Consider the following 10,967-nt stretch of genomic DNA (forward strand, 5'->3'; position numbering starts at 1 on the left):
GCAAGGGTTAAAAGCTGCTAGAGGCCAAAGCATGAGCTTTCTATCCTCTAACAACTAACTTGGACAATACATTTGAGCTAGGTTTTTACAGGTACTGAGGTATCCAAACTTTTTCTGATGGCCGATTCCCCTGAAAGACTGATTTTGCTGTGGATTTACCCCTACTCTCCCTATATTGACAGAAAGGGTACTAATATAATCCCATTCCACTTTCCCTCCTATTCTGGAAACTATCCTGCTGCTTGGTCAGTGGGTTGCCAGATGAATTGGATTCCTCAGAATGGAAAACATGGGTCAGTTATTAATGATGGAATTAATTTTATGCACAGCATTTCAGGGAAGTGCATCAGACATTTTGCAGCCCTTCATATCAAGGTCAGTTTTATTCTCCACATACAACGGTGAGTTCTGCTGAGGTCTGTGTGAGCTGCCAGCAGGACTCTGCTCACACTGGCCATCCATTAATCCACTGATTAGTTTAGTCACTCACAGCATTCTATTTCCACTTTATACTTTCACTATTGTCTTTTATACTTCCTGCATTCCAGGAGTATTATGGGGATCTTTTATTAACGCATACACACAGGGATGAGATTTAATCTCTTTAATTTATTATCTATTGTATTCCTAGTAAACCTTTCTTTGCAATATCCAGGCAGCACCCTGATGGTAAATCACTGCTGAAAGACAATACAGAACTGCAAAGTATTCTTTATTAAATGTTTTATTTTATTACCAAAACTCTTCAAATGTCCTTAATATATTTTTCAAGCTGTTTTCATTTGGTGGTGAAATGGCTGATCCTTGAAAAGGTTTTGTCTCAGTGCTTTAAACCAGAGAAATTTGTATTCACTCCTAGGTGAATTTCCCATGGTTTCCAATAACAGAGATTATTGACATTTTCACTGGTTGCTATGGAGAGGGTCACTGCACACATTTAGTTGCCTAGGAATTGAACATGTCCGAAGGGTCTCATGAAGGACAGCTTGGTCTTGCAAAAAGGTTTTGAGTTTTGGCCAAGAGCTGACCTAGGATCTGTCATGGAGGGAACTGCATCTTCTAAAGGTAAGAAGAAGTGAATGAATCAAGGTCTTGTGGAGAAAGTCACACATTTCTTGACCGGTGAAATCTGGGACACCACAACCCCTGGAGTTCTTGGCTCCAAGACTCCAAAGGAGGCTTTACTCCAGGACACAAAGCAATGCCCAGGAGGGTGTCCAGCTGCAGCACAGCTTCCCCACAGCCTGACTTGCCATGAGGTGTTACACTGCACCTGCCCACTGCTGCTTGTGCTGTGCAAGCCCAGTTCTTCCAGAACCATCTCAGGAGCCCTCTGAAAACTGGAACCAGAGCCAAGCTGCCAAGCTGCCAACCTGTTTATTGATGAGCTGTTCCCCAGAGGGACTAAGTGAAATATCTGCTGGGAAAGACCTCACCAAACTGAGAGCACTAGCTAGCTGGGCTCAGCGTGCTTTTTTCCCTTCTGATACCCATTCTGACTTTCACTTTGCCACAATGCAGTATATTATTGATGTATTTCTATAAAGCAAGCTGAAAAATACTGGCATTATTCTACGCTGTTCTTGGATTCTTTGGAGTGGAACTGTCTTTCCAAACTGCCTAGACCTTTTAGCTTGATGTAGCACCATATAGCAACCCTTAGGATTAACCACCTCACAAAGGAAACAAACCTCCATATAAATGTCTTTAGTTTTAATATGGTTTTTTAGGCCAGGATTATTTTTTTTAATTATATGGCCAATATTTATCAGATATGTGCACTTCCAGAGTAAGTTTCCCTGACCTTTTCAAGCTCCTGTTTTCAAGTTGAGCTGTTTACTTAATAGCCATCATGATTTCTACTAGGACTTCTTATAATTCATATATTTAATTTTTAACTGGCAAAAAGTTACTAAATGTCTCTTATGAGGCCTAAAGGCAGCAAAAAGTTTACAGGATTTAAACCCAGGAGTCCTGAATCTTGTTCTGTGCTTAAGCTCCAAGACTACAGCAGTCAAACCCAAGAGACTCATTTTGCCATCAGCCTCCCCATGGAGCTGGCAACTGTTCTAGGATGCCACATTTTTAGCAAGCTTTGTTGCCAGCGTGGTGTCTTTCTGTCAAGGTTTCAGAAAGTTCAGGCCACACGCTGAGTGAAGGGCTCATCTGTCCCCTCCCAAGGGTACCCGAGCCGCCCCTGCCTCCCTGCGTGCCTCTGCTCCGAGCGAGGCAGAGCGAGCTGCAAGCTCTGTGCCTGTGAAATCAGCAACAAGACTCACTTTCAAGTGACACAACCAGCTCTGAAATGTCAGAGCAACTCAGGAAATTAACTTTTAGATCAAGAATAGCTGCTGAGGGTGAACCCCTGCAAGGCTGAAGTGATGGCACTCCAGAGTGGGTCACATCCCAGAGACACAGCCGGGACAGTTTCTCCTTTTCCCCTCTGAAGCTCACAGCCCACATGGCCCAGAGTACCCAGGAGCACTGAGGCACAAAAGGACTCCCAACCGAGAGCAGTGAGCTGAAAGCCTTGGTTTCTGACCTGTGCCTTTTCACCCCCACCTTCCTGCTCCCTTAGATGAGAATCCAAAAAAAAACATTCATACCCAGAAGAGGGTTCACCATAGAGACTGGGGAATTACAAGAAGACATTTGCTTTTTCTCATTCCTAAATTCTGGTCTCTCAGTTCTTTTTTATGCCCTGGCACACCTGATAGTCCCCACTGCAACCCTGCAGTCCAGTCCCCCCATTCCCAGCAGGAAGCAGTGGAGTGGGAGATGGTACCTGTCTGGGAAAACATAAGGGCAAAGAGCAGGTTCACCCTGCCTTGGGTGATGGCAACAGAGCACTCCTTTTCCCATTAGAGCTATAACTTCTTGGTGACTTCAAGTTAAGTGTGAGCTGTCCCTTGCAGTCAGCTCACTGCAGCCATCTCCTACAGGCTGTAGCTGCAGCCCAGAGCAGCTGTGACACTTGAACAGCAGCTGGTGGCAGGCATAGCTGTCTGACAACTCCATGAATTGAGCAGCCCTGACACACCAGAGTTGGGAATAAGGCCCCTTCTCTGTAACCACTCTGAAATGGAGGCCCGTTTTTCCAAAAATTCCACAGAGGGAGCCGTGACTGTGTCAATGTCTTCATCTCCCCCTGCAAAACACACCCTGTGCACACACAGCAGCTCTGCTGCCTGGGCAGAGCAGACCCCAAGGCCCCCAGTGCAGCTGGGAATAAAGGTTTATCCAGCCAGGGGGCCCAGGGGGACTGACCCCCCAGAGAAGACCAGCTCCCTTGGATGTCTTTCTCCTGTGTGAAAAACCTTTTCTCTGAAATCATTTACAATATGAACACTGTTTCTGTCTGTTCTCTTTCTCCCCATAGAAAATCCCTGCTTTTAAAAAAGACTTGAAAAGGGAGAGAGAAAAGGGCTGGACATGTCAAAGGCTACTATTATTACTGCCTCCTTGTGACAGGTGCAGAGGAAGGGGGCTGCTTAAATTTCTAAGACAGACAGACAATGATAGGTAGCAGATGGATGGACGGGCTCCTGCTGGGAGCAGACAATGAATTTCATTTTGTTACAGCACATCTACTGCAGAAGGGGGATGATACTGCAGTACGTGTGCCAAGTTCCCTTCACTGGAATGGATCCTGCACAGACCAGACTCGCACACAGCAGAGATTTTATATATTAAACAGGAAAGAAAAAGGGCTGACTTACAGCTTTTGTCTTCAAAATCCATTCACAGTAAAAACCTAACGGGAAAAGGAAGACTGTCCCACTTTTTGCAGCGCCAGGAGATGCTTTCGACACAAGCAGTCCCTCCAGACGTCCCCAGGTTTGCACAGCTATTGCTTTTCTGGTCAGCGGAGCCCGAGCGCTCGCTGCCACAAAGTTGGAGCAGCCGGGGCTGAGGGCAGCGGGGCAGCCCGGCCCCAGCCTCCCCTCCCCGAGCAGCCTGCCGGGCTCCGAGCACCCTGCCGGGCTCCGAGCAGCCTGCCGGGCTCCGAGCAGCCTGCCGGGCTCCGAGCACCCTGCCGGGCTCCGAGCAGCCTGCCGGGCTCTCCGGAGGGGCTGCAGCCCTCACGTGTTCCAGCAGAGCCCTGGCTGCCACAGCCGCCGTCCCCTGCTGTCCCCTTCCTCCCCCGATCCATCACACCCAGCACCTGCAGTCAAGGTGAGATGTGAGTGACACGGGGAAAGGGGGAGGGAGGGACGACTTTTGCTTGAGTCATCCCCGGCACTGCAAGGCCTTTTAAATTATGTCGCCGGCTTGAAAATGGCTTTAGAGCCTTTGCGTGGTAAATTTGAGTCTAAGCTCGCTGTTTTTTCTGTCTGAAATACGGTGTGTACACACACATAAATATCTCCAGGCTGCAACCAAGCCCATCCATCCCCATCCCGGGGCTCCCTATTAGCTCCAGTATCCTGGCAAGTAGCCTAAAGACCTTTCAAGTGATGCATTTAAGAATGATTGGTTATTATCTATAAGAAAAATAATTCCCTGGGCTGGGGGAGGCAACTCGGCAATGAAGACTAACATCATCCACCTTTGCCTGCTTTTCAGCTTCAGGTTGTTCCCTAAAGGACTTGCACAGCACACAGATGGGGAGTGCTCCTGGCCAGTGACTGATCTGGAGAGCACCTCTCCCTCCTCAGGGCCAGACAGAGCATCCTGTTGAGGCTGTTACTCCTCCTAAAAAAGCCCTTTAAGCACTAGGGTTCCTTTTCCATGTGTGTCTTTTGTGTTATTAGGATGCAAATCACTTGTGTCTCCCCTCAAACCTTAGAACTGAATCCATCTCCCACTGCAGCCCTTGCAATGTCACTGATGGCCCCAGGCACTGGAGACTTTCTTAGTCTCACTACTTAGGACCAGCTAAATATCAGCTCTGTGACTCTCAGAGTATTCCATGTCATTTAAAATATGAAATACAAAACACAAAATATGAAATATGGAATAAATATAAAATAAAAAATAATATAAAATATAAAGGAGAGCACTGTCCTCAGTGTAAGCAGTTAACTCCTTCAGCTCTGGAAAATATTTTAATACTAAGGTGGCTCATTCTAACAAGCTCAGAAATGCAAAAATGTGTAAGGCTGAAGGCAAGATACAGAAGGGTACAGAGGTAAGAAAATTAGTTTGGAGCCCCTCCTGCATTCTTTTCAACCTATTCCAAGCAAGACTGACCTCTTTCCTTCCCAAGAAAGGTTTAGCCCATCTTTTCAAGTCCCTGGGCCAACACACATGACAGTATTTGAAATCTGTATGCCAGTCCCCTAGCCTGGCCAGCCTGGGAGCAGAGCTCTTGCTCCTGACTGCCACAGCTGAAGTGAGCAGGGCACTTTCTCCAGGGGCCTGAGGGGAGCGAGTGTGGAGCTGCACTAACAACATCCCAGCTGCTGAGACCCCAGAGACTGGGCATTCCCTGGAAGGCTCCCAGCACATCACAGGGAGAGCTGAGCAGCCCAGGGATGAACCCTGAGCTCTGCTCTGGCCCCTCTGCAGGGAGGGTGGCAGAGGGCTGTGCTCTCAGCTCCCTGCAGACGTGGCACAGGTGTCTCATCCTCAGCTAGGATGGAGCTGGTGACCACCACCGTGAGCTGCCCCTCTCCGTGGCAGCCTGCACACCCCAGGGTTTAATTACCAGCAGGGATATTGCTCTCCAGAGACCAAAGGCAGCTGCTCAGCTGCCAAAGGCAGGGACTGCTCTGCTTTGCATCAGAATTGAGTACTCCATGTGCACATCCTTTGAGCATGTCCTACTTCCCTTGTCTTTGTCCACATTCCTTTGGAAATCTAACAGGCACTGAATATCAACATCTAAAACAGCAGAAGCTCCTTAGCTGCTCAAAAATTTTTGCTCTTCCTTCCCCTCATACATTGCCTGATCATTTGATCCCACTTTTGCTTTGTAATAAAGAGAATAAGGACAATGTTAAAGAAATGAGATGTGACGAGTGACCTTCCCTATAAACTCCATGGGCAGAAAATGAGGTTGAGCAGTAAATTAGAAAGTACCTTTCTGAGCTGCCCTTCCAGATCACTTGGAACCACAAGGGAGGAATTGCAGCTATCACCACGGCAATTCTGCAGACTCTATTTTATATTGACTTTAAGGTACCACTGAGTGGATAGAGCTAGAAGTGAAAATGGGTATGGATGAAGTGGAACCATATGTACTGTCACTGATTACCTTTCCTAAAAAGACTCTGAGATTCAATAGGGGAAAAATATCTTGCTTTTTAAGTGGCAGTGACCCCTAAGGACAGGAGTGCCTGGGTCCTCACAGTAGTCCTCATTCTCACTGGAAGGACAGAGGAGTTTGGTGTAACCTTACAAGTAAAATCTTCTACAAGACATCCATTGCCAGTCACTTTTAGTAGTCAAATTACAATAGGTGCCCCACATTTCCATGCACAGCAACTGTGTCCATAAAACAAGTAGAAAAAAAGACTGAAGTTGCAATACTATTTGACTTTTGGAAGTTTTTTTTTTTAATTTTCTTGCTCGGCACAAAGATCTTTTAACTTGCAAGTTGAAGCAATTTATCTTCATGATGCCACCTGCTGACCACAGGGAAAAGGTCACTGCTGTTACCAATGACAGCATCCCAGCAGAACATCCTCTCTTAGCATTTCTCCTCCTTCTTCCCCTCTTTCAAGAGAAGGTCAAGCATCACCTCTCCTCCAGGGAGGAGTGACTTCTAACATTTCCTCTTTGCATTAGGAGCAGTTAATGGAAATGATAATAAATCACCCCTCATGTTCTCCTATAGACAGTTACAGCGAGCAAAGACCATCTGCCTGTCTGGACTCCCACAAGGAGCCATAAGATAGGGGAAAAAATCATCTTCTTCACACAAACCTCAATTTTTAATCCCCAGCATGACTAAAACTCCTGGTCCAAGCCTATTTCACTCCTGTCCTGGAGGAGGTACTGGTGGAATCTTTTGTGTGGCAATATTAGCTGTGTCACAGCAGTGTGTCACTGCTCTGGACAGAGCCACTGCATTCCATGCTGTCACAGACCCAAACAGGGCTATAAGGAACTTGTGATCTCGGTGTAAAGGACAAGGTGGGAGTGGGAAAACCCACATCAAATGATTGACAGAGAGCACAGTGCAAGGCCACACCTCAGCTGGAGAGTCATACCAACCCACAGCTGCATCACTGGCCACCCCCAGGACACGCTGCCACCCCCCAGACTGCAAAGCTCATCAGCTTTCCTGCACTTAGACCTGTAACAAGGTGTGGAAAGGTGGATGGAAGAGGCCTCTGCAAGGAGGTGCAGAATAGGATTGTCTTCTTAGTCCACACAAAGATTGTACAGCAACACAGGGCAAGAAGACAGGCAATTATAAAGACCAGCTACGTCCAGCCCCTGCTTCCTTTTTCAGACAGATTTTGAACTCAACAGAAAATACAGAAGACAAATTCAGGTGCCTGGTGAAATGAAGGAGATGTGCAAATATTTTAAAGTCTTTGACAAAGAGCAGTGATGGTAGAGCAGTACAGGTGCCAGCTGTGGAGCTCTGTTAATGAATTTCCTTTTGTCTCAGACATTAATGGATGCCACAGACTGGCAGTACAACATATTTGAAACCCCATATGACTGTTCATTGCGTTTTTTAAGCAAAGCTGGTGGTACTTGTATTTTATCACTTTGTTTTTGTTATTATAAGTAATTTCATTTACAAGGTATGTGGCATGAAACAAGATGCACACAAACTTAGGTGAAGGCATATTGAAACAGGTTATGTTTAAATAGCATTTAAGTAGGTGACAGGTTGTGCTCAACATGTTTAAATAGCCTATTTACTTTTTTTCAAGTTTAGCACTTAATCAAATGGTTTGCTTGGCAAGTATAGAATGAGCGTCCCCAAGGCAATAGGAGTCAGACAGAAAGTGTAAAGATTGCCTTTTCTGGTACTTCTTTGGTGCTAAAATTGCACACAGATTTTTCACACGAACATTGGCCATTCAAGCAAATCAGGAACTTCATCTGTTCTCACACGCTTTCTTGCTTTGTTTACTTATTTATTTTTCTGTGGCAAACCATTTAGAAAGCCACCTTCTAGCCAGGCACATCCACCCCTTGGCCACTGGAGCCGTCCTGCAGCCCTGGTGTTGGTGCTGCTCCTGCACCAGGCACAACACAGCCTGTCCTTCAGCTTCCTCACTGCCCAGCTGCACTGAGGAACAGAGAGCAAACATTAATATTGCTTCTGCATCCCCAATTTACATTTATTTCTCATGCAGACCGTCTCCATTCAGGAAGAAGAGACTCAAATATTGGAAAGCATCAAGGCTGTTATGATCTCTATATCCCACATCAAACAAGATCCCCAGAATTTCAGCTCATCAGGAGTTGCATCATCATACAATAGTGCACCTGACCCCTTCTTTGCCAGAAGTGTTCACAGACTTATTAGTTACCTTCATGTTTATCTGCCAGCACACTGAAAAATGTGGGATTTTAGAAAATTAGTTTCTAAGCAACACCAGCAAGTGAACAGTGAACTAGCTTTAAAGAGATGGCTCATTTGTAGGGTGTCAGCTAGAAGTGATCACTCAGCAGCAAACTCTCATATTTCTTTCCTTTTCCTGACCATTCCCAGAATTATTTGAGGCTAGACTGCCATATGAAGAGTAAATCAGGGTGGGGGAAGACTAATATACATCTGCCTTTCAAAAATATTGGAATTAAAACTTATTGGACATTTGTTCCTGCTGAGGTCTCCTGAACTGTTTATTAGATATTTTACCACCTCCACCTGTCTAAGATCAGATGACCTGATGAAGTTACAATTCCTCATTCTGTCCTTTTCTAATATTTTTCTGTACTTAAATACAGAAGAAGGGTACTGTGGGAATTTTTTTTTTAAAAAAACAACATTCTTAGTGATTTTCAGTATGTACCCCAAAAATAAGAAGAGCTGGTTCACTGATACACAGAGTTTGATAATTCCTGTGTTTCATCTTTCCTTCCAGAGTCTCTCTGTCATACTCAAAAAAGGGTTGCTGTCTTCCTATCAGTTCCCAATCCTTTCTTTCCCTCACACCCCATGTTTAATGGCGTGGCTGTGACCTCCAGGATGAGGAAGAGGCAGGAAGGATATTTTGACTTCCTAACCAAACAGGCAATTCTGCTGTGAACAGTCTAATTTGTTTTCCTTTGTGTGTATAAGAAACCAATGAAAAACCTGCTGTGTTCAATTCCATCAAGCTTTGAGGGCTGATGTAGGTTTCCTCTTGCTTTCCTTGAGTTGCTTTGAGGGCTTTTACTAAAATAATGAGGCATTTTAAAAAATTTTCAGCCTACCTGAACTCATCCATTTCAGACACTTACCTACCGGTGTCCCTTTGATCCTCTCTCACTGGGAGGGGAAGTGAATTTGAAAGACAATAGAAGTTAAAAAAAAAGTTTTTTTTCTGAGGAAAACTCACTTTATGTCCCACTTTGTGGAGAAACAGCCTGGAAAATGGCAGATAAAAGCCTGAGCTTCCGGTCTTGCTCAGGGAATTCTGGCTTTATAGTTGCATTATAAATACTTCTTATTTTAAAACATGTGAAAGACATCAAAGAGACACAGCCAGTCCCACTCCCTGTGGCAGAAATACAATTAGTAAACTGAATATTTCCGTGGACTAAAACAAAAGCTCCATAGCATTTGGTCACTCAGGGCACAAGAAGGAAACCAAACCCTGTCTCAACACTGCCACACCAGGTGGCCCTGGATGAGCCCTTCCCCTTCCTGTACCTTGGTTTTATCTGTTTAATCCACATCACTGTAATTCTCAGTTTCAGCAAGACACCTGTACAATAAATTTATAGAAAAGGTTGGCATTAACATCTGATAATGCTTTCAGATGTCTTCAGAAACCCCTTTTGTAGACATCCCTCTCCAGAGAGCCTGGCTCTGAGGCTGTTCTTTGCCTTTGGGAAGCTGATCCCTGCTCTTGCATGCAGCCTTTGATCCCATCATCATTCCTCCTCTCCAGGCTTTGTCTGTCCTTCTTCTCACACAAAAAGGGCTTAGAAAAAGAGCCAGCACCTCTCAGGAAGCTGCAATTCAGCCTGAAGATCTCCCTGAGGCACAAGACTGAGTGAGAGCTGCTGAGGATGCCCTGGTCTTCCCTCCTGCTCAGCACCCCCTCCAGGAGGGGTGCAGGTGCCATCATCCTGCCCTGGCTCCCCTCTCCAGCCCCCAGTGCCCATCACTGCACCCCTGCAGGTGCTGACACCCCTCCCTGGCCACACAGGCAGCTGATGCTGTGCCACACAGCAGGAGCAGGGCACTGCTTTGCTTTACTGCTCCGAGCCTGCAGCACCTTGGAAGTGCAGTTTGTAGAGCTGCCCTTGGAAGGTGAGTCAGGCAGAGCTGCTGCTTGCCAGCACCTCTTGTGAGGCACCTCCTTTAGTCTGAATTGTTAGACAGTTTAAGAGCTATTGGACCTGGGGCCAGGTTTTGGCAGGGCTGCTGCTGCTCAGGCCATAATCTCTCTGCCTCTCATTTGTTCTCATTTGCTCCAGCCAGCAGCTCTCATGACAACTCTGTGACAGCACATCCTTCAAAGGCCAGCAGCCAGATAAACAAACTGGACTACCAGATATTTCAGCAGCAAGTCTCAGCCAAGGAACGAAAGCCCTTGAGTCCTTTTAATGAGGAAAGGGAAAGTAAAGCTTCCTTCCTCCCTGCAAAGTTTTGACCCTTGAAGGTAGTTGCTACCTCAGAGAGGAGTCAGGATATTGGGGATTGCATGGAGAGGAAGGAGTGGGGTAGGGTGAGCAACAGTAAGCAGTAGGAAAATGACAACATTGTAGGAAAACAGAAAAATACTCCCAGTTAAGTAGCAGGGTAAATTCTCTTTTCCAGCCCAGCTGTTAGATCAGCATGAGGCAAGGAGAGAAGCAGCACCACTGGAGAGTTTGGTGAACAAACACCACATTCCAAGGTGCTG

Source organism: Parus major, chromosome 9 (assembly GCF_001522545.3).
Source record: "Parus major isolate Abel chromosome 9, Parus_major1.1, whole genome shotgun sequence".
NCBI classification, from domain to species: domain Eukaryota; kingdom Metazoa; phylum Chordata; class Aves; order Passeriformes; family Paridae; genus Parus; species Parus major.